At 38.8% G+C, this 24,569-nt stretch overlaps 1 protein-coding gene across 1 annotated transcript in view; it reads right to left on the bottom strand.

Moving 5' to 3' along the window:
* Positions 1-24,569, bottom strand: part of LOC143664338 (teneurin-2-like) — a 392,537-nt gene that overhangs the window by 285,117 nt on the left and 82,851 nt on the right. The gene's annotated exons all lie outside the window — the stretch shown is intronic.

Genomic DNA, 24,569 nt, shown 5'->3' with positions numbered 1-24,569 from the left:
AGTCTGTTTCCTAAATTTGTTTCCTTGCCTATAAAATGGGGATTATAAGAATATCTATTGCATATTGCTGTTCTAAAAATTTAGTGAGATAAATGACAAAAGAAAGTCCTTGTACCAATACCAGGTGCCGGAAGTTTCTCATTAACTGTTGGCCACAGGCGTGGGCTAAATAAATTATATTTGCTTTGATTTCTGTTTGTTTCACTCTATCCTAAATCTAGAACAGGTGTCAGCAAAGTTTTTCTAAAACGGACCACAGGGTAGCTATTTTAGGCTCTGTGGGCACAACCATCTCTGCCACAACTACTCGACTCTGCTGGTGTCACTTGAAAGCAGTCAGAGACCACAAGCAAACAAACGGGCATGGCTGCATTCCAATACAATTTTATTTATGGGCATTGGAATTTTAATTCTATAAAATTTCTGCATGTCACAGAATATTTTTCTTTTACTTCTTTTTTCCCCAACCATTTAAAAAGGTAAAATCCATTCTTAGCTCACAGACCATACAAAAATAGGCAGTAGGTCCAATCTGGCCTGTGGGTCATAGTTTCTCAATCCTCATTCAAGATAAGAGATCAATGTCATACATGGCCCCAGTTTGAAGTGAATATTCATTTCTAGGCTGCCACCAGAACCTGCTGTTAAATGGCATGGCTGATAGACAACATGGTAAAACTTGATCAACAAAACCCATACTGTATAACTTCGAGATCCTCAGAGCATGTCATAAATGCTGCATCAGGTGCCAAGATTTTCTTTACACTGCATTTTTTAATCTTTTGATAAAAAGTCACCAACAGCTACTTACGTCTATTTCTACTTTGTTGTTTGAAAATCCTTTCGAATTTCATTCTATTAGAAGCATCTTGAAAGGAAATTAACAGTTTGTCACCTTAACAGTGCGAAATTATGCAGACAAAAGCTGTAATTTATAAAAGATAATGCCTTTTATTCATTTATATTCATAAGCATTTACTAGAAATATCTGTATTTAGAGAACATTTTAAAGAAAATATTTCAAAATTACAAAAATATCCCTAAACTAAAGGAATTTGCTTAACTGTGCCCACATTTATATTCCAAGAAGTTATCCAACTAGCAAAGCCTTAATTACTGGTATAATGCACCAACCAAAAGTTTGTCATGAAACCAACGTCTCCATGAGGTTAAAAACATCTTTTAGCCTGAACATGCTAAATGCTAAAATAAATACAAAATTCTTACTCAAGTCTACTGAAATTGATATACATTCAATATCAGTTGTATTTTTCTTGATAGTTACCCACACAAATGCAAATTTCATAAACAACGTAATCTTGAAACTAGAATCAGCAATTTTCAGGTGGGAAATTTGCAATTATTTATCAGCACCACCACCACCCTTAAGACACTAAAATAGCCTTATGGGGTCTCAATAATGTGATGAGCTATTCCACATTTGGATACTACAAGCATATTTCCTGATTTTAAAATTCACAAAATGCTGTTTCTATATGCTTGGTTTCTCCTTCTGGTATTACCCATTTAACAGTAGTTTCACATACAGCCGGCCATAAGCTAAACATAGGGCCAATAATAAAAAATACTGACTTAATATAATTTGCTTCCTTGGCTGCTAGGAAAGCAGAAAGCGTTGAAAAACTGTTTTGTGTTTATTAGTGAAGCTATTGTAGAGGGTGATTGGGGTTTCATTGTAAAGGGCTTGCAAACAGTTTTAGCACAAATGCCAATATACGCTTTAGAATTGAGTGCAATTTTAAGTATTTTCACTCAAATGGTTTTGTAGACTCTACAACTCAAATAAGATGTATGTTGTGTTTTAACCCTACCAACAACTCTAAAACTACTTGTTGTATTGATCTCCATTGCAAAGGCTCCAAACCTTTTTATATGAAAGGTAGCAGGCAAATATATTCCCTGGAATCCCAAGGTGTGATTAGTTACTAAGTAATCAGAAAAATCACAGCAAGGCATACTTCTGAAAGAAATTAGAAACAGTAAAGATCACTCCTCTATTTGTGTTACATAGTGAATCACACAATACCTCATCGATGGGACTCTATATATTAGCTAACCATCATAGGCTAGCTAGGAGCTCATACATCAATGAAAAGATCTTTGTCAATTGCTGTATGCCTCATTACCTCACTAAGATTTCTTGGCAACAATTAACAGTTACCCAATTCATAGAAATTGCCTTTATTATTTTTGAAGCAGCTACTTTCTTTGGCTTTAATGACTAAGAGAATAGAGACAGATGTCTCTGTTGCTAGGGAGACTGAATAAAAAAAAAAGAAAACCTTTGAAACGAAGTAAATAAGCAACTACCATCTTTAAAAAAAAAAGGAGAATTCTGTTAGTTTTGAATTAACTATTTGTTTTAGAAACAAACCAGCAGTTGCTCCACTATTTTAAGGAAATACACTAGAATGCTTTATTACAGTTTTTCTTTGACAGTAATAAATCATTTTAAAGGGGAAATAAAGGGAAAATAGGCCCACCTGTGCACTCAATATTAATTGAGGCTGATTATCAGAAACTGGTACTTTCTTTGTGTGGTACCTGAATTCAACAGGAATTACCTTTTCATACAATCTGTCAATCTTCTGTAACAAAGGAAAGAGCAGCCCTTTCCCTGGGCTAAGAACACCTAGGCCCTGCAGACAAAGCTTGCCTGCTGTCCAGCTCTAAACCAGCCTGCAGCCCTTTAGGATGTACACTGGGAAACAACTAAAGTGATCCAAGCCAACAACAGCTTGGCTACTGGGCTTCAGCTAGCAATATTTCTCCCTCAAAAGCTTTTTCTGTGCCCATCCCTCCTCCTGTCCTTAATTCCTGATGCTCAATAATACACCGAATGCAATTGCGTTTTCATATACCTTGGACATATACATTCTGTTCAGTTTCTCCAACCAACCTACCCCTTATTTCAGCATGCTTAAAGAGGAATAATATGGTCACATCAAGAGAAAAAAATATCTGCCTTCTGAAATGAAGTTACATATAATAAAAACAATTGCAACCCATCTAAAGTCTTTAAAAGTGACTCTAATCTTCTTTGGAATCTACACAAAATTCCTGAAACAGCTTTCTCATCCTCTTCTAATTAACCTATTAGCAGGCATCAGCATTCGATTTAATTATGAACCAAAAAATTGAATAGGCAATATTTTTCTAACATTTTAAAACACGGGGAAACTATTTTGTGTCTTTGTTTGTAAATGTTGCATACTATTGCCATAACTAAAAAGCATCCATCGTATGCAAAACCACACACAAAATAAATGCAACTTCCCTTTGTATTCATGACAATGTTCAAAATGACCATTTTTGGCTTCTGTGGCCTAGAGATCTGAGCACCGCTTATATTATTTATTCTTCCTTTGTGAAAGCAGATTCCTATTCGGAGCACTAAATGCTGGGCTTACAGAAGTTTACAAAAAATTATAAATCTAAGACTCTCTACTTTTTACTAAAAGTGTAATTTGGTACTAATTTAATTGCATTTAATTTGCAATGCAATTAGTACAGTAGACCAACAACCACCTGTGTCATACTGATGGAAGTTAGTTCAAATAAAGAGCACCAGCAGCATCATAAGCGAATGCAGCAGTTCTGGGCTCCACAGATCTGGGTTCAAATCCCATGTTAACCATTTACTTGCTGGGAGGCATCAGTCAATTGCTTGATTACTCTAAGCCTTAGTTTTCTTGAAGGGAAACTGTGGATTTTAATCACTACATAATTTGTCATGAGAGTTAAAATGATATGATGAATATAAGGATATGGTCTAAAGTCCAGCAGGAAAGAAACACACTATAAATTATAGCCATCATCAGTAAGTAACAGTAGCTGTTGCTGAGTCTAAGTTTTCTGAGAATACTCATTGAAAGTAATTATATGGATTCCAAGGTTTTCATGAGAATTTGGAACGCTGTATGTTCTTCATGATAGTTATGACCGTATCACATAGAGACATTGGCATTAGATATCAATTTTGATCTATTTCTAAATCCTAACTGCTTTCACTTTGGATCATGCCATTCTCTCATGAGATTAGATTCCTACTTCAATCATAACGTGGTCATCTCAGCTAAATTAATCCACTTGCTCTACTCTACATGTGACTTGCTCCAGCCCTTAAGAGCTGCTGCCCTCCTTTCAAAGAACACCCTCCCAACACCTTGTTGAGGTCAACCTTTTTTATTTGGGAATATACTAAAAGCCTTACCTCGGCTATTAAGAATTGCAGACAAAGGAGGGCCCATGTCCTGTACAGACAAGCCGCCAGGGGCTACCCATTTACCAGAAACACCCAGTGGCAGCTGACCCCTGTGAAACCAAATGACCCCCACCTGAGTGAGTCAACTACGGAGAAGGGTAGAGCCAACCAACCTACCCAAATGCACTATCTTCCACCAGGCACAGCCCTGGAGAAAATGGAGGGTAGAAGAAAAAACCCTAAACAAGGAAGGGAGAGGGGGCATAAGTAAAGCTACTCTATAAAAGCAAACAGCCCTGTGTGCCCATTGCCTCTCATCTCCCTCACCTCTGTTTTTGTGAGTGCCCCCATGTTCACTTACATGTTTCTCAATCAATTTTCCGTCTGCTTACGAAAAAAAAAGAATTCCAGATGAGCACCAAGTACCTTATATTAGTGCACTGTGAAAGAGATTCTCAGCTTCATGCACCACATACAGAACATTCATTCAACAAATATTTATTGAGCACCTACTATATTCAGAGTACTATTTTAGGCACTATAAATACAATAGTGGCCACACAGAGAAGGTCCGTGTTCTCTTGGACCCTCCATTTTAGGAGTAGGAGATAAACAACAAACATACAAACCGATAAATAAATTGGTTTGAATTAGTAACTTACACAGGAAAAAGCAAAACAAGGTGATGAAGTGTGAGAGAGTAACCAGAGAGAATGCTGGGAAGGCAGGGAAGGCAGGACCACATTCTATGGCCCTCCACATCAAGCACTGCACAACTCCAGAGGCTCTGCTCATGGAGATTTCAATAAAGTGCTGTGAGCTGAATAGCAAAAAAAAAAGGAGTGATCATGCAAAAATTCGGGTAAAAAGCATTTATTTGCAAGGCAAAGGACAGAACAAAGAATCCAAAGAAGAAATAAGCTTTGCATGTTCAAACAACAGAGGGCAGGACACAGTGGCTACAGTATATGGGGACAGGCGCCTGGAGATGAGGCGGGAAAGGTAGGCATTGGCTATGGTTCAAGGTGCAGTTTCATGATACAATAAGAGTAGTTTTTGCAAAATACCAATACCAGGCAGCACCTGATTGAAGCCCAGGCAGTGTGTGTGTGTGTGCGCGCGCGCACGCGCGCGCATGTTTGTGTATTTTAAAGTTCTAGGTGGTATAAAACTGCAGTCAGTATTGAAAGTGACTGACTGTAGTTCCTGGTAAGCAGTTATGACTACTATTTTTTTTTTTAATTTATGTCCTCAGGTTATTTTTTTAGTGTCTCATAGGCCCACAGAGTTTGTGTTCCAGGAGTTTCTGATCATACTATCATAAGCTGTCAAGTACAGAACCATGCATGCAAAAATTGTACAATACAAGGGCATGGTTGTCTTCTGCATGCCTGAAACTGCTTCAAGTGCACTGGAAAAAGCAGATTCATGCTTCCAGGCATATTCCCAATTACATTTAAAAAGTAAACAAACAGGTGCATGCAAACACCAGCACTTAGCAGCTGGCTCCCATGCATATCCTCAAGGGAAATGAGAACACTGGCTAGGCAGTCTCGAAAATATTGGAAAGGAAGACAAAGGAAGGTTCTTTTACCTTTTGGTTTGAAGGTGGACAACACTAGGACCTTCTGGACCATGAGCAAGAGGGTTAACCACCTCAACAGCTGCTAAATATTCATCAGGGTCACTCAGCTTTCCAGAATCCCAGTGACTTGTCTACAAGAAAATCAAACTGTTTCCCCAATTTTGAAAGTCAGAAATCAGAGGTACAGAGGAAAGAGTTAGCTGATGAAGGTGACACCGAAACAAGGGGTAAAGCATAAGCAAAATATTGTTGCATGTGAAAACGACTGTTGACACATGCAGAATTCCAAAGAGTCATTCCAGGATTGTTTGAGGGTGGTCTAACTGTGACATCTGTCACCACAATGGCAGCCAGGGTTGCATTTCGGTAAATCTGTGTTTCATACGCTCAGTTTAAGAAAGGGCATTACTCAACTAGAAGAGAATCATTTTCAGCTGTGGATAGTCGGAATTGCCAGAAGGCCAGAGAGGCTTCAGGCAGTATGTGCTAGGAAAGAAGACACAACCTTGGCAGTTTATATCTGAACTTCTGATAGTTTGGGACACTAAAGTAACAATAGTTCTTCCCATCTGCACCACACGAATATGTAACCTACCAGGAGCAACACATTTAAACAAAACAGGGCTTCTGAGATAATAGAATGTTAACTGTATGCTTTGATACTCTGATTCGAGGTGTTTATGATATGGATTTCCAAATGTGAATCTGGCTTTTTGGCCTTGATTATGATGTTGGAGTTAGGAGCCTGCACTCCGAATCCAGACACACCTCGGTTTGTATCCAATCTGGCCACTAACTAGCTGGGTGAGCTGGGGTGACCCAAAAGAATGCCAACTCCATGAGGACAGAGGGTTTTTAATCAGATTTTTTTTCAATGATGTGTCCTTGTCAAAATCCTTATCATGAATAACATCACCTATTTTAGTCTTAGGGTCTGCATGTTAACATGAGAACAATTATAGTAGCTACCTCATCAATCTGGGCACATATAAATGAAAAAATACCTGCAAAATACTTTACATGTTGCCTGGTAAATAGTGAACACTCAGTAATGTTAGTTGAGGAAGGATGAGTATAATGATTTTTATAAGATAACTTTGCAGCTATCTGTAATTATTTAAACATTAGAAGGTATTTGTGATGGTCAGGTTCATGGGTCAACTTGACCAAGTGATGGTGCCCAGTTGTCTGGTCAGGCAAGCACTGGCCTATATCTGTGAGGACATTTTGTGGACTTACATCATCAGTTGATTGCATTTAGGATTGATTGCTTCTACAGTCAACTAAGGGGAGTGTCTTCTGCAATGAGAGACATTCAACCCAATCAGTTGAAGGCTTTAACGAGAGAAGTGATGTCTTCAGCTGTCAGAAGAGAGGATTTCCATCTCCACTTCACCCAGCCAGCCTCTCTCTGGGGAATTCATCAAGGACCTTCATCAGAATTGCCAGCTTGTGGCCTACCCTACAGAATTTGTTACTTGGGCATCCCCAGAGTTGCATTAGACACTTTTATCAAATCTTATATTTACAAATATCGTCTTTTGGTTCTGTTTCCCTAGAGAACATTGACTGATAAAGGCTACTTAAAAATCACTATCTTGACTGAGCATTTAATCCCAAATATAGACTACAAGCTCCAAACTAAACAACATATTTCTAAGTAACAGGGCTAGAAACTATGCACATTTTCAATTCATCTACTTCAGCATCTTTGCTTTGAATACCTCCCCTTTCATTTTAAGCTCAGCCTAGGAAAGAATAAAATCACCTGTTTACAACAACCTTCTCATTAGAGAATATTCAAAACATGTTGGGCTTTTGTTGAATGCTGTTGTGATTTGCTCTTAAATTGTCTCTTGGAGGTACTCCAAGATTACTGATATTTCTTTATCATTTAGGGTCCCCTTCAACAATATTAAAGACCATTTTGGAATTCATGATCTGGAACTGATTAAAAAAAACTACATTTGATAATTATTCTGCCATATTTGGGCCACACAAATTAATTACTAGGACCCTTTTGTTAAAGAAGTTATAGATAATGTTGTGACTACCAGGCTCTTAATAAAAATGTATACATAAAGTGAAACCATTGCCCTCCCCACTATGTGGGACATGACATCAGGGATGGAAGTCTCCCTGGCGGCACGGGAGATGACCCCTCAGGGAAGAGCCTAGTCCTGGCACTGTGGGATCAACAATGCCATCCTGATCAAAAGGGCGAAAAGAAGCATAACAAATAAGGTATTAATGGCTGAGAAAGTTCAAACAGAATCAAGAGGCTACACTGGAGGTCACTCTTATGTATGCTTCAGTTAGTCATTGCTACCTAACATAACTTGCCAAACCCCAACCAAAACCATTCCAGCCAATCCTAAAGAACACCTAGGGCATTATATAAGATTCTATAAAGGTTCCATGCACTAGGTAACTTACCAAAACTTACAATCCCCAGATGGGTCCCTGGACCAGATAAGTCCTGAATTGCAGAGGGCCCAGCCTCTCCAGAATATCAACTAATTCCATCCTCCTATCCCATATTATTGACAGCCCCTTCCAACATAAAAAAGTTAGAATGGGCATAGCTCAAATACCCCTAAAGGGCGGGAAAAAGATCAAAGGTGATACAGAGAAGACTGGATTCAACAAATGAGTATAAGTGCTGAATCATTATGCTAATATTTCTTTTAGCCTCCAGTACCTTAGAGCAATTAGGAATGAAATAACCAAAATTATGGAATTGTAATCCAAACCAAACTCTGAAATCTGTTCTACAACTAATTGTTGTGATTTACTTTGAAATCCATTGCTTTTATGTATATATGTTATTTAAAGATAAGGAGGGGTATAACAGAGAAGAAAGGATTTAATAAATGAGTATGACTGCTGATATTGATATTTCTGTTGGTCTCCAGAGTCTTGGAGCAGCTAGAAGAAAAAAACAAAACATGGAACTATAACCCATACCAACCTTTAAAAACTGTTCTATAACTACTTGTTAAAAATGTACCTGGAAATTTATTACTTTTTCATATAAATATTTCAGAATTTAAAAGAAAGTGTAAAAACTGCAAAAACAAAAACAAAAAAATGTATATCTAATCAGCTATTTTCCTGAGTATCTGATCAAGACATTCATTGAGCAAGTTGTCATTTAACTAGAAATTTACAATATCAGGTCAGAGTTTTAATATTAACACAATAGGTTTATCAAATTTGGGTCTATTTTACATTAAATAATCCTACCTTGAATCATGCTATGAAATTATTGCTATTTCAATGCACAGCCCTGATTAATCAGTAGTAAAACCTGAGGAAGAAAGTCACACGAACCTGGCTAATTAACAGAAATTGTGGTGAATACGTACACAAAGTATAATATCCTGTCCCATGAAGTGCTGTGAGAATTAAATGATATAACGCCTGTTCAGTTCTTAGCAGAGTGGGCCCATGATATTACGTGGTCTCCATATGTTAGGTATTATTAACTTCCAAAAAAAGTTATTGTTCTTCTTGTTGTGTTTCAACTTTTGGTCTAAAAAATATCTACATTTTTGGGGAAATTCTTAATCTGTGTTTATACCTAGAGGACTAAAATTGCCCTCCAAAATAATTCCAAAAAACAGAGTTTATTGGTCTTTAGAAGCAAAATCCTAGATATCATACAGATACCCCTTCAAAATATTTTTCAGTAAAAGCAGAGGAGGTTTATTTGAAACACAGTCATAACTTATCACTGAGAGAGGAACTTGGAAAAGTACTATGTGGCAACTCTTATTTCAAAATATCTATAACTGGCAAAAAAAAAAAAAAAAAAAGAATGTCACTAGCATTTCTTATACCTGAATTAGGAGCTATACTCAAAGCGGAATTATCCTATAAAATTCTAATTTCAGACATCAAAATCTAAATTGATGGCCTTCAGTACGTTGTTAATGTAAAGAGAAAGCTCGGAAGAGGCGGAATAGATCCCTCAGGTAACTTTGCTGAAAGAATGTCCCTTGACAACCTTCAGTTTGAATACCAGGAAAAATGTTCTAATACAAAGCTATTTGTCTCATGAATCATCCTGCCTCCTGTCCAGTTAAAACGGCAATGTCACCATGTGGGAGCCTAATTTCTTTGCCTTTGATTGACCCACTGACGTGCTTCCTCTCCCCAGTACTGGCAATCCAAGAAGCCTCCCGATGATTAGAACTGATTTGTTTCTTTAAGGAAACTCAGCAGTGGGTAAGATTTTCTCTCCCGAAGCCCCTAATAGAACTCCCAGGAGTAACGTCCAAATGCGCTTTGGGCCTCTTGAATTGATTTAATATCTCAATCTCTGCTACCAACATTCTGTCCTACCATGGCTGATCTCCAAGCCACTTCTACAACACTGTTGACCTCGTCTAAATCAATATTCCCTTTAAATTTTGAATTCACATTTTCTCTCTATGCCATTTCTATCACAGTATTTAGATGTATTCACATAAACGTGAAGCAAAATCAGTGAAGGACCCCCAGCACTCAGGATTTATTCATTTATTCAGAAAATATTTATTGAACACTTACTGAGCACCTGTTACGGGCCAAGCAGTTTGTTAGGCACTGGGTATTTAACAATGAGGCCAGAAACACTTGTTGCTCTCCCCAGAGCGTGGCTTCACAAGGCAGCACATCTGAATTCAATCAGTTATTCCTTCTTTCTTGAATTTCAATCACAAAGAGAAGTGGCCACTGATACCTATCACCTGAATGCTATGGGTTATGGCAGAGGTTCCCAGAAGAGGGTCTGACAAGCTCCATGGCGCCACATTTTCACTGCTCTGTGGCAAAATGAGAAGAGTCCTTTACCAACATTATCTCCCACTAATTCTCTGTGCAAACCCTCCATTCTGATCACAGGTGTTTCTCTCTGGAATTTGCTCATTCCATTTTTATTGCCAGCCTCATACAGCAAAGTATTTCCCAACCACAGCTCGGCATTACTTTTCTACCGTGGCCACCACCACTTACTACTGGCATTATATTTAGTGTTTTTCTTTACCTTAATGCATTTTTGTGTCTTAAACATATTAGTTTTTTAATTATATATATATATATGTGTGTGTGTGTGTGTGTGTGGGTTTTTTTTGGGGGGGTGCATGGAATCGAAGCTGGGTCTCCCGAAAAATAAGCATATTACTTAAAGGTAATTATAAAACAGACAAATATAAAATCAGTATCATGTGTAGATGGTAACTGCAAAACTGAATTGGATTTTTAGAAAGTTTCTAGTTTCAAAGTAGAAATTATTGGCTAACGAGAGCTCTGAACTGAAGCCTGCTACTCCTTCCAAAAAAAAGAAAAAAGAGATTAGCAAGTTTAGGATAGTTGTTAATGTCAAACTAGGAGCAAACAGAGATTTTCTTTTGGAAGCAATAGATTTATTGGATGAAATTTGAAAAGCAAATAACTCCTCACTATTCTAAACACATGTTCTTCTGTGCCGTGGGTGATATTCATTTTGATTTTTAAGTACCAATGCTATAATAATAATAGTAATTAAAATAGCAACACCAATAATAGAATGTTTACTATATGACTGACACAGATTTTAGTATTTACACATAACTGATTGACCCTTCATAAGAACCTATGAGGAAAGTGCTATAAAGATGGATACCTGCAGCCAAGAATAGCCGCTGATTAAGCCTAAATCGGAGTCAGACAGACCTCATTCCCAGCTTGACCATTTACTTTGTAATCTTGGGCAAGTCACTTTAATAACACTTTGCAGAAGAAGAATCTGAAAGTTTGAAAGAAGGTGAATAAATAACACTATATGCTTGGTATAAGGACTCGAGATATAGGAGGAGGACGAAAGGAGTGGTAATTTGAGCCCTGCTTCAGTCATTCATCAGCTATGTCAACTTGGAGAGATTGTTTACTATCTCTTGAGTTTCACTTTTCTTAACTGTTAAATAAGATGATACCAACTCCTCTATCACAACTCCTTTAGTGGTTGCAATGAAAGTCCAGCACAGTAGCTGGCGGGTAACAGGCTTCCAGAAGCAGGCATTGCTTCTGTTCTGCAGTGGGCTTATCAAATCCCTGCTCGTGATTCACAGCTCATTCCATGCGGTCCATCCTCTCTGATGCTTCCCCTTATGGTTCCACCACAATAGTCATTCCAATGATAATTCATTCCTCTGAATTCCATATCCCTTGTTTCATTTTTTAAAAGAATCAACTTATTCTCCCATTGTAATTGAACCTCTTAACACAAGAAAGACATAAGGGGTATAAAAAGCAGTTCCTAACATGGTATATGCTCCTGTATAGCACACAAATAACTTATTTTATGTTAATAATCACACAGAATGGAAGGGTACCTAAGAAGGTTTCTTAGTTTGCCTGAGCTTCTATGACAAGTACCATACAATGGGTTGGATTAAGCAACAGGAATTTATTGGCTCACAGTTTTGAAGAGTCCAGGAACAGCCCAAAAGCAACGTGCCAGCAGGATGATGGATGCCCTCTCCCCAAAGTCTGATGGGCTCTGGTGCTGCTGGCTGTGATCCTTGGGGCCCAGTGCCTTGCATCCCTGCCTCTCCCATGGGGTGCTGTTCTCTCCTTTCTCTTCTGGGTCCCGGTGACTTGTGGCTCCCAGCTCCTCCTTGAGGCTCTCTTTCACTCTGGTTTCTGGTTTCTTTCTCTTTGTGAGGCCTCCAGAAATCCAGAGTAGAACACAATCTCATGCAGCTGAGCCACACGCTAACTTAAATGAACATCTTTAAGAGGTCCTATATACGGTGGGTTCACACCCACAGGGCTGGGGGTGGAGTCACTGGTTAAGAATTCATCTAAACTGAGGGATGCCATTCAATCTAACACAGAGGGTAGATTGTGATCAAGTAGTGGTGGGGGAAAAATACATAGTGTCCTCTCTGCGACTTTTGTTTTCTGATGACATATCCCCCCCTTCGTGTTGTCAGTCCATGATGCCTGATATGAACATGATACTTCATCCTTCCCACGACAAATAATGTTTTCCCATTGTGGGAAAGGGTGGAGTGGTGAAACATCCAATATAAAACTTCTCAATATTAGCAGAAAAGGGTCACATTCTACTATCTGTTCAGGTGTTTTATTTCTTTTATTTTTAAGTATAATAGTAACATAAAATCATGGCAGAAAGTTAGGACAATGTAGGAAAAAAAACGATAAATGAGAAAAGAAAGATTATCCATTTCCTTTCTTCTAAGAAATAAGCACTATTTACATTTTCTGGTATGTCTCTCTCACCCCCTTTTTAAAATGTATTTTGGCATATTTTTAATATAGATATACAGGAATTAGGCCAAACATAATTTTTTTTTAAAAAGCAGTATATAAAGATATTTCCTTATCCTTACATATTCTTTGAGAAGATAAAGCTTTTCATGGCTACATAGTATTTCAGTGATCAGATATCATAATTCAATTAATTAAACCTTAGTTGGAAGACTTTTAAGCTGTTTTCAAATTCCCTGTATTTTCAATGATTCTTTAGGTAGCATCTTTCCAGATATATGTTTCTGTGCAATGCTGATATTCTCATAGGAAAAACAAAACTGTGCGATGTATAAAAACAGGACCAAAAGTTACAAATCTTTAAGATCCTCAGCAAAAGTCAAACCACATTTCACTCCCCTAAACAGTAATTAGTGATTCCTACATTATACCTTTGCCAGCCCCAAAGACTATCATTTCATTTTTCACCTTTGATAATTTGCATAGAAGGCCTATACTGGTATCTTATACTTACCGGATTGTGTAAGCATGCTGTTTAATAATCAAAAGAGACAACCAGGGAGTGCAAGGTTAGCTCAGTGGTAGAATTCTCACCTGCCATGTAGGAGACCCGGACTCGATTCCCAGCCCATGTACTTCCCCAAGACAAACAAGCAAGCAAACGAACAAAAAACAAAACAAAAATTCAACAACGGGTGCTGCAATAACGGGATACTCACATGGGAAAAGAGTGAACACTGGCCCTACCATACAACATACAAAAAAAAAAGAAAAGAGAGACTACCAATACTCCAGACACTCATGCTATCCTTTGCCCAATTTCTGCAAGTAACTCAAATGAAAGAAGCTGCGTTTATGGAAGATGACCAGAAAGATATGCAACACTTATCTCTTTCACATCTTAACCTTAACCTTAGACCATGCAGGGTCACTAAAAAGCCATCTATTCAGAATTCAATTTGGTCAACTGTTTCAGTGTAGAGTCATCTGGGAGATACTTTAAGGCATGTAGGAGGCCCCCTGCTGCATTCATTTGGGGCATAATGTTGATAATATATTTACTTATAATACTCTTTTATATGAAGGCTCATGGAAGAAATTTCCATAAGATGCAAGCATCAAGGAAAACATTGTTTCCCCTAACTAGCTATAGCATTTTCTTTTCAATTAATACAATACAGATATTTCAAATGAACACATCCATGTCAACTTGGGCTTTATTTAGCAAGAAGTTCAGAGCTAAACTTTGTAAACTGGCTTCAAAAACTGTTATAAGGAATTTCATATATAATTTTTTTCATTATGATCTTGATATTCAATTATCTCTCTGGCTGTGATCTTATATTCTTACATTCTTAATGAGCATGCCTACCTTTCTAACCCTTTTTCCATGGACCTGGGAATGGTGTACACCACACACACACACACACACACACACACACACACACACAAACAAATCCCATTCAAAGGCCTTACCAACAATCTGCTGAGTTATTTATAATTTGTTATTTATAATGATATTTGATTTATATTAAATTGATCTTTCAAAAAATGTGCTTTAACTTTCATTTCTTCAATCAAACGAGACTCATCATATAATAATTTATTGCCCTCATTACTTTTTTTTTTTTTTTTTTTTTTTTTATTAACGGAAAGAAAAAAAAGAAATTAACACAACATTTAGAAATCATACCATTCTACATATGCACTCAGTAATTCTTAACATCATCACATAGATGCATGATCATTGTTTCTTAGTACATTTGCATCAGTTTAGAGGAACTAGCAACACAACAGAAAAAGATATAAAATGTCAATATAAAGAAAAGAAATAAAAGTAGTAGTAATAGTAAAAAATAACAACAACAAACAAACCAACAAGCAAACAAAAACAAAAAAAAACCCTATAGCTCAGATGCAGCTTCATTCAGTATTTTAACATGATTACTTTACAATTAGGTATTATTGTGCTGTCCATTTTTGAGTTTTTGTATCTAGTCCTGTTGCACAATCTGTATCCCTTCAGCTTCAATTACCCATTGTCTTACCCTGTTTCTAACTCCTGCTGAACTCTGTTACCAATGACATATTTCAAGTTTATTCTCGAATGTCCGTTCACAACAGTGGGACCATACAGTATTTGTCCTTTAGTTTTTGGCTGGATTCACTCAGCATAATATTCTCTAGGTCCATCCATGTTATTACATGGTTCACAAGTTTATCTTGTCTTAAAGCTGCATAATATTCCATCGTATGTATATACCACAGTTTGTTTAGCCACTCTTCTGTTGATGGAGATTTTGGCTGTTTCCATCTCTTTGCAATTGTAAATAACGCTGCTATAAACATTGGTGTGCAAATGTCCGTTTGTGTCTTTGCCCTTAAGTCCTTTGAGTAGATACCTAGCAATGGTATTGCTGGGTCGTATGGCAATTCTATATTCAGCTTTTTGAGGAACCGCCAAACTGCCTTCCACAGTGGTTGCACCCTTTGACATTCCCACCAACAGTGAATAAGTGTGCCTCTTTCTCCGCATCCTCTCCAGCACTTGTCATTTTCTGTTTTGTTGATAATGGCCATTCTGGTGGGTGTGAGATGATATCTCATTGTGGTTTTGATTTGCATTTCTCTAATGGCCAGGGACATTGAGCATCTCTTCATGTGCCTCTTGGCCATCCGTATTTCTTCTTCTGGTAGGTGTCTGTTTAAGTCTTTTTCCCATTTTGTAATTGGGTTGGCTGTCTTTTTGTTGTTGAGTTGAATAATCTCTTTATAAATTCTGGATACTAGACCCTTATCTGATATGTCATTTCCAAATATTGTCTCCCATTGTGTAGGCTGTCTTTCTACTTTCTTGATGAAGTTCTCTGATGCACAAAAGTGTTTAATTTTGAGAAGCTCCCATTTATTTATTTCCTTCTTCAGTGTTCTTGCTTTAGGTTTAAGGTCCATAAAACCACCTCCAGTTGTAAGATCCATAAGATATCTCCCAACATTTTCCTCTAACTGTTTTATGGTCTTAGACCTAATGTTTAGATCTTTGATCCATTTTGAGTTAACTTTTGTATAGGGTGTGAGAGATGGGTCTTCTTTCATTCTTTTGCATATGGATATCCAGTTCTCTAGGCACCATTTATTGAAGAGACTGTTCTGTCCCAGGTGAGTTGGCTTGACTGCCTTATCAAAGATCAAATGTCCATAGATGAGAGGGTCTATATCTGAGCACTCTATTCGATTCCATTGGTCGATATATCTATCTTTATGCCAGTACCATGCTGTTTTGACCACTGTGGCTTCATAATATGCCTTAAAGTCAGGCAGCGCGAGACCTCCAGCTTCGTTTTTTTTCCTCAAGATGTTTTTAGCAATTCGGGGTACCCTGCCCTTCCAGATAAATTTGCTTATTGGTTTTTCTATTTCTGAAAAATATGTTGTTGGGATTTTGATTGGTATTGCATTGAATCTGTAAATCAATTTAGGTAGGATTGACATCTTAACTATATTTAGTCTTCCAATCCATGAACACGGTACGCCCTTCCATCTATTTAGGTCTTCTGTGATTTCTTTTAACAGTTTTTTGTAGTTTTCTTTATATAGGTTTTTTGTCTCTTTGGTTAAATTTATTCCTAGGTATTTTATTCTTTTAGTTGCGATTGTAAATGGGATTCGTTTCTTGATTTCTACCTCAGCTTGTTCATTACTAGTGTATAGAAAAGCTACAGATTTTTGAATGTTGATCTTGTAGCCTGCTACTTTGCTGTACTCATTTATTAGCTCTAGTAATTTTGTTGTGGATTTTTCTGGGTTTTCTACATATAGTATCATATCGTCTGCAAACAGTGATAGTTTTACTTCTTCCTTTCCAATTTTGATGCCTTGTATTTCTTTTTCTTGCCTAATTGCTCTGGCTAGAACTTCCAACACAATGTTGAATAATAGTGGTGATAGTGGACATCCTTGTCTTGTTCCTGATCTTAGGGGGAAAGTTTTCAATTTTTCCCCATTGAGGATGATATTAGCTGTGGGTTTTTCATATATTCCCTCTATCATTTTAAGGAAGTTCCCTTGTATTCCTATCTTTTGAAGTGTTTTCAGCAGGAAAGGATGTTGAATCTTGTCAAATGCCTTCTCTGCATCAATTGAGATGATCATGTGATTTTTCTGCTTTGATTTGTTGATATGGTGTATTACATTAATTGATTTTCTTATGTTGAACCATCCTTGCATACCTGGGATGAATCCTACTTGGTCATGATGTATAATTCTTTTAATGTGTTGCTGGATACGATTTGCTAGAATTTTATTGAGGATTTTTGCATCTGTATTCATTAGAGAGATTGGTCTGTAGTTTTCTTTTTTTGTAATATCTTTGCCTGGTTTTGGTATGAGGGTGATGTTGGCTTCATAGAATGAATTAGGTAGTTTTCCCTCCACTTCGATTATGTTGAAGAGTTTGAGGAGAGTAGGTACTAATTCTTTCTGGAATGTTTGATAGAATTCACATGTGAAGCCGTCTGGTCCTGGACTTTTCTTTTTAGGGAGGTTTTGAATAACTAATTCAATCTCTTTACTTGTGATTGGTTTGTTGAGGTCGTCTATTTCTTCTTGAGTCAAAGTTGGTTGTTCATGTCTTTCCAGGAACCTGTCCATTTCTTCTAAATTGTTGTATTTATTAGCGTAAAGTTGTTCATAGTATCCTGTTATTACCTCCTTTATTTCTGTGAGGTCAGTAGTTATGTCTCCTCTTTCATTTCTAATCTTATTTATTTGCATCCTCTCTCTTCTTCTTTTTGTCAATCTTGCTAAGGGCCCATCAATCTTGTTGATTTTCTCATAGAACCAACTTCTGGTCTTATTGATTTTCTCTATTGTTTTCATGTTTTCAATTTCATTTATTTCTGCTCTAATCTTTGTTATTTCTTTCCTTTTGCTTGCTTTGGGATTAGTTTGCTGTTCTTTCTCCAGTTCTTCCAAGTGGACAGTTAATTCCTGCATTTTTGCCTTTTCTTCTTTTCTGATAAAGGCATTTAGGGCAATAAATTTCCCTCTTAGCACTGCCTTTGCTGCGTCCCATAAGTTTTGATATGTTGTGTCTTCATTTTCATTTGCCTCTAGGTATTTACTAATTTCTCTTGCAATTTCTTCTTTGACCCACTTGTTGTTTAAGAGTGTGTTGTTGAGCCTCCATGTATTTATGAATTTTCTGGCACTCCGCCTATTATTGATTTCCAACTTCATTCCTTTATGATCCGAGAAAGTGTTGTGTATGATTTCAATCTTTTTAAATTTGTTAAGACTTGCTTTGTGACCCAGCATATGGTCTATCTTTGAGAATGATCCATGAGCACTTGAAAAAAAGGTGTATCCTGCTGTTGTGGGATGTAATGTCCTATAAATGTCTGTTAAGTCAAGTTCATTTATAGTAATATTCAGGTTTTCTATTTCTTTATTGATCCTCTGTGTAGATGTTCTGTCCATTGATGAGAGTGGTGAATTGAAGTCTCCAACTATTATGGTATATGTGTCTATTTCCCTTTTCAGTGTTTGCAGTGTATTCCTCACGTATTTTGGGGCATTCTGGTTCGGTGCGTAAATATTTATGATTGTTATGTCTTCTTGTTGAATTGTTCCTTTTATTAGTATATAGTGTCCTTCTTTGTCTCTTTTAACTGTTTTACATTTGAAGTCTAATTTGTTGGATATTAGTATAGCCACTCCTGCTCTTTTCTGGTTGTTGTTTGCATGAAATATCTTTTCCCAACCTTTCACTTTCAACCTATATTTATCTTTGGGTCTAAGATGTGTTTCCTGTAGACAGCATATAGAAGGATCCTGTTTTTTAATCCATTCTGCCAGTCTATGTCTTTTAATTGGGGAATTCAGTCCATTGACATTTAGAGTTATTACTGTTTGGATAATATTTTCCTCTACCATTTTGCCTTTTGTATTATATATATCATATCTGTCTTTCCTTCTTTCTACACTTTTCTCCATGTCTCTCTCTTCTGTCTTTTTGTATCTGACTCTAGTGCTTCCTTTAGTATTTCTTGCAAAGCTGGTCTCTTGGTCACAAATTCTCTTAGTGACTTTTTGTCTGAGAATGTTTTAAATTCTCCCTCATTTTTGAAGGACAATTTTGCTGGATATAGGAGTCTTGGCTGGCAGTTTTTCTCTTTTAGTAACTTAAATATATCATCCCACTGTCTTCTAGCTTCCATGGTTTCTGCTGAGAAATCTACACATAGTCTTATTGGGTTTCCCTTGTATGTGACGGATTGTTTTTCTCTCGCTGCCTTCAAGATCCTCTCTTTCTCTTTGACCTCTGACATTCTAACTAGTAAGTGTCTTGGGGAACGCCTATTTGTGTCTAATCTCTTTGGGGTGCGCTGCACTTCTTGGATCTGTAATTTTAGGTCTTTCATAAGAGTTGGGAAATTTTCAGTGATAATTTCTTCCATTAGTTTTTCTCCTCCTTTTCCCTTCTCTTCTCCTTCTGGGATACCCACTACACGTATATTTGTATGGTTCACATTGTCCTTGAGTTCCCTGATACCTTGTTCAAATTTTTCCATTCTTTTCCGGATAGTTTCTGTTTCTTTTTGGAGTTCAGATGTTTCATCCTCCAAATCACTAATTCTATCTTCTGTTTCTTTAAATCTGTCATTGTAGGTATCCATTGTTTTTTCCATCTTTTCTACTTTATCTTTCACTTCCATAAGTTCTGTGATTTGTTTTTTCAGTTTTTCTATTTCTTCTTTATGTTCAGCCCATGTCTTCTTCATGTCCTCCCTCAATTTATCGATTTCGTTTTTGAAGAGGTTTTCCATTTCTGTTCGTATATTCAGCATTAGTTGTTTCAGCTCCTGTATCTCATTTGAACTATTGGTTTCTTCGTTTGACTGGGCCATATGTTCAATTTTCTGAGCGTGATCCGTTATCTTCTGCTGGCGTCTGGGCATTTAGTCAGATTTCCCCGGGTGTTCGACCCCACAGGTTGAAAGATTTTTCTGCGCAGTCTCTGGGTTCTGTTCTTCCTATCCTGCCCAGTAGGTGGCACACGTGGCACACGCCTGTCTGTGGGTTCCACCAGCGAAAGTTGCTGTGGGTCCCTCAACTCTGGAAAACTCTCGCCGTAGGGGAGGTTCGGCAACCAAAGCGTCTTGGAAGAATGCCAGCCGGCCCGGGGTTCCAAACGCGGGGAGGGTCGCCGGCTGTCGCAGCACAGGAGAGCGTCCGGCCAAATTAGCTAGTCGGCCCGGGGCACCAAGCGTGGCGGGAGGGCGCCAGCTGTCGCAGCCCGGGAGAGTGCACTGCTCCCAGCCAACGGGGGAGTCACGTGTTTGGAAGGGATCCCCCGGTCACTGTTCTCCGCAGTCTGGGGATTTCCGACCCAACTATCTCAGTTGTTCCGGGGGGCCTCGTGTGGTGGGGGCACCAGCCGCCGCGGCCTAAGGGGACCGCCTGTCCAATTCTACCAGCTGGCCTGGGAAGGTGGAAGGGAGGGACTCCGGTCGCTTGCTGTCCCACCCAGGAAAGCCCGTGCCCCTTGGTGATCTCACCGGAGCTGGTTCTCCCAGATAGTCAGCCGTTCCAGGATGGGGTACGCTGTCCCTTTGATTTCCCTCGTGGCTCCGGGAGCTGCTCTGTATTATCTCCACTCCCCCAGTAGTTGTTCTGGAGGAGGAAAGGTGAGGGCGGCAAGGCTGTCGAGGCTGGTGGCGGAGGAGCACGGTGAAGGCGGGGGAAGAGGGCACCGTGTTGGTTGGAGAGCAGCCGGAGCAGGAGGGGGAGGAGGGGGGTAGGGAGGTCGGGCGGCTCGGCTGCTGCGGGGCGCGTGCGCCGCGCGGCGGTCCGGTGGAGAAAGAGAGGGGGTAGGGAGGTCGGGCGGCTCGGCTGCTGCGGGGCGCGTGCGCCGCGCGGCGGTCCGGCGGAGAAAGAGAGGGGGTAGGGAGGTCGGGCGGCTCGGCTGCTGCGGGGCGCGTGCGCCGCGCGGCGGTCCGGCGGAGAAAGAGAGGGGGTAGGGAGGTCGGGCGGCTCGGCTGCTGCGGGGCGCGTGCGCCGCGCGGCGGTCCGGCGGAGAAAGAGAGGGGGTAGGGAGGTCGGGCGGCTCGGCTGCTGCGGGGCGCGTGCGCCGCGCGGCGGTCCGGCGGAGAAAGAGAGGGGGTAGGGAGGTCGGGCGGCTCGGCTGCTGCGGGGCGCGTGCGCCGCGCGGCGGTCCGGCGGAGAAAGACCCTCATTACTTTTTACACCACTGCTTGATTTTATTTAGTTCTATTCTATTTGTTCATTTTTGTTTGCATGTTCTACTGATACAACAAATGTCTAGGGACTACTTTGTTTCTTTCTGTAAATGTTTTATAATAGCAAAAAGAGCCATTCAAAGATATTCCCTCTCAATTTTCAAACTGAGCTAATTAAAAGTTTGAAATAGTGTTTTATAATTACTTTTCTTAATCCATGTTGCAAATATTTCATTGATTTATACACTCAGGTCTTGAAATGCCAAAATGTACATCCCAATTGTAACTGATAAATATACATGAGCCCACCATCCCCATTTCAACAAGGAGTTTAAACAAAACAACCCATAACTTTGTTTTACATTTTGAAATGTATATAATTAATGTATTTCTCACATCCTGTTCTTCATAATAAAAGATTTCTTTCTCTAGCATTATCCAATCTTTACTTGTCCAAAAGGATCCTTTGGTCAGTATCTGGATCAATAGATTGGGCTAAAAAATATGATTTCTCTGCCTCCTATCTATGCAATCTTGAGCAAAGTATTTAGCCTCTTGGAACCTGTTTTTTGAGATTAAATAAAAGGGCATTATTTTGTTGGTTAAATAAAATTATTGGATTAAAGAAAACAGAATTTTCAAAACTATGGGACATGATAAGTATTAAATACTTGTTCCTTTCTCCTTTTCCTTTATAATTGATAAAGTCAAACAACACAGGAAAAAAAAAAATAGGTTTCATATATTAGTTCCAGTTATAGAATTTCATTTTTATTCTTTAAATTTCCAAGGAAATATTTTGTGAAATATGTAATATTGCACGACTTTATGTGAGAGAATGTGAAATATTTAAAGAAAACCTGCTGTAAATCTCACAATGTTAAGAAGCAACTCAGCCATGTAGTGCAGAAAAAAACAGATCTCAAAATGCACTCATCTTAAAGGTTAGCTGTTGAGTACTAAAGGGTGTTTCTATGCTGGCAAAAAAGGAAGAGAAAAAAAGTTCAGTGTAATACTTTCAATATGGTGCTAATAATTCCAGTACTTACACAGAAATGGGTTTTATACTAGAAAAAACACATGTTAATCTTTGGGTCACATGTATTCAGCACATGCTGATTATTACGAACCCTTTCTAAGGGAAGGAAATTGAAGTCAGCTTGTATTCTACAGATAGGGAGTTGAATCCACATATTAACTGCTGCAGGGCGCGTTGCCTAAAATGCAGCCCTTAAAGAGGTCTGCTGATCTTCCCAAAACTTCTTCCTCAACAGCCTTCTATATGAATAACATCTGAACTCTAAAAGCATTGGTCTGTTTAGCCTTTATCGAATGCAATCTTTAAAATGTATCATTTTTCTCTGATTCTAAGTTACTTTCTCTTTCATCTTCCTTTTTTTAAATTGTGAAAAGCAGCCAATAAACATATTTTTAGTGATAACAGTCACTTCTTATATTCATTCTAGTCTGGTTAAAAGCAGATCTGTCTGCCCTAGAACCACAAGGATCTACAATTAAATCCAATATTTGTTATGCATCTAACATGGAGTAAAAAGCATTTAATATGCAACTGCCAGTTAAGCCAAAGCAGCCATACAGAAATGTTTAAGGTAGATCCCTGGCAAGAAAAGCTGTATACCTTAGGATACCGCCTCTTAAGAGCAAAGAGAACAGCATTTAAAACTTCAGGCATAAGCCTAAATGAAAAGGAAAAAGCTAGAGGTGGCCTGGGAGGAAAATGAAAACCTGGGCAAACACTGGCTTATGTTTATAAAGCCTCCTATCGCCTAGTAAAGCCACTCTCATTTATTCCATTAGGGCTGGAAATGACACTCTAAATGAACAGCAGAGGGCAGAAGCCTTGCAGAGTGCTTTTCAAAGTAGGTAGGTATTTCTTAAAACCAGGTTCAACAGAATGAAAATACAGTGACAGTTGGTTAGCGTGAAGTACTTGTGACAATTGATCGTTCTCTGCCAAGCCACGCCTGCTTCACTGCTTTGCAAAATTCAAAACATCTTTGGTTGCAAAATAAATTATAGAAAGTACTGCCCCAACGGAACAATGGCAAAACGTAAGGAGAGCATTTAGGAAACTTAATGGATTTGCAGACCAGCATGTCAGGCAGATTACTACAAAACATCTGGGAACCTTAGCAAAGTGTTCAAGCTTTCATCTCCTAAGCCCGAGATTCTGAGATTTGCTTTTATTACCAAGGTAGTCTCAGAGATCATGTAACTTTTTCTCTCTCTTATCACAATGGCATTTTATTCCTCATCATCCTCTGCCATCTCCACTCTCCACCATGTATCAAATATGCCACCATGTACATATCCAACACGTACCCGTCCTGCCACATTTTACCAGAAAAAGTCAGAAGATCAAATCATATTATTAGATTGAGAACCAGCAAGAAAGTGAGACCAACAGGAAATGATTGTCAGATCAAACAAGGTCAGGAAAGTTTTGTAAATATCCTGAACACTGGCCCCATAATCTATGACAGACTCCATTCTTCCAAATCCCATCCCACCAAACTCACCATCACTAACTCTGCAGCTTTCTGATCTGTTACTTGCTCCGGGAGAAGACAGATGGGCTGGCATAGGATATGCCAGAGTCTTAGGTCTGTTTCCCCATACGCCCTTCTATTTCTTCCAAAATTGACAGCTCTACATTCATAATGGATTTCCTGGGAACTCAGTTACACTTGCTTCAGAACCAAAGCCAAGATGGACCCAAGTGTCTATAACAGAAAGGGGGCACCGGGTGATGCTCCTGGGAGACCAACAGCACCTGTTCTCTGTAATACCAACCTCAGAAGTCAGAGATGTGATGTCACCAGCCTGGTTTGGAACTGGTTTCCAAGACATTGGGAACAACTGTGATTTGGAGAAAATGAAGGTGTGCTAACATTGTTTATCAAATTGAAACCTTTTCTGAGAATCAAATAACAACAAAAGCCAAATAGAACCCTATGACTCTAAGGGAAGTCTTCCCACACTGGCTGCACACCCAAGGGAGCATATGGGGACAGCAAGAGAAATGTGGAAACCTAGCCATCACAGAGGTAGATTTCAAACACGTTGTTTGGACTTCAGTTCCGTCGCCAACACAATGGAGTGCGGTGACCAAAGTGTGCGTGGGGGGGGGGGGGGGGATAGACCTACGTAGAGAAGAGGCAGATTCGTGACTGAAAAACTATATCATCATTCAGTTGGATTGGGAGGGGAAGAGATAACAGCAGAATTCAGAGAGAGAAAA

This window comes from Tamandua tetradactyla, chromosome 20 (genome assembly GCF_023851605.1).
Source record: "Tamandua tetradactyla isolate mTamTet1 chromosome 20, mTamTet1.pri, whole genome shotgun sequence".
NCBI classification, from domain to species: Eukaryota; Metazoa; Chordata; class Mammalia; order Pilosa; family Myrmecophagidae; genus Tamandua; species Tamandua tetradactyla.
This window is presented reverse-complemented; position numbering and strand designations above follow the sequence as displayed.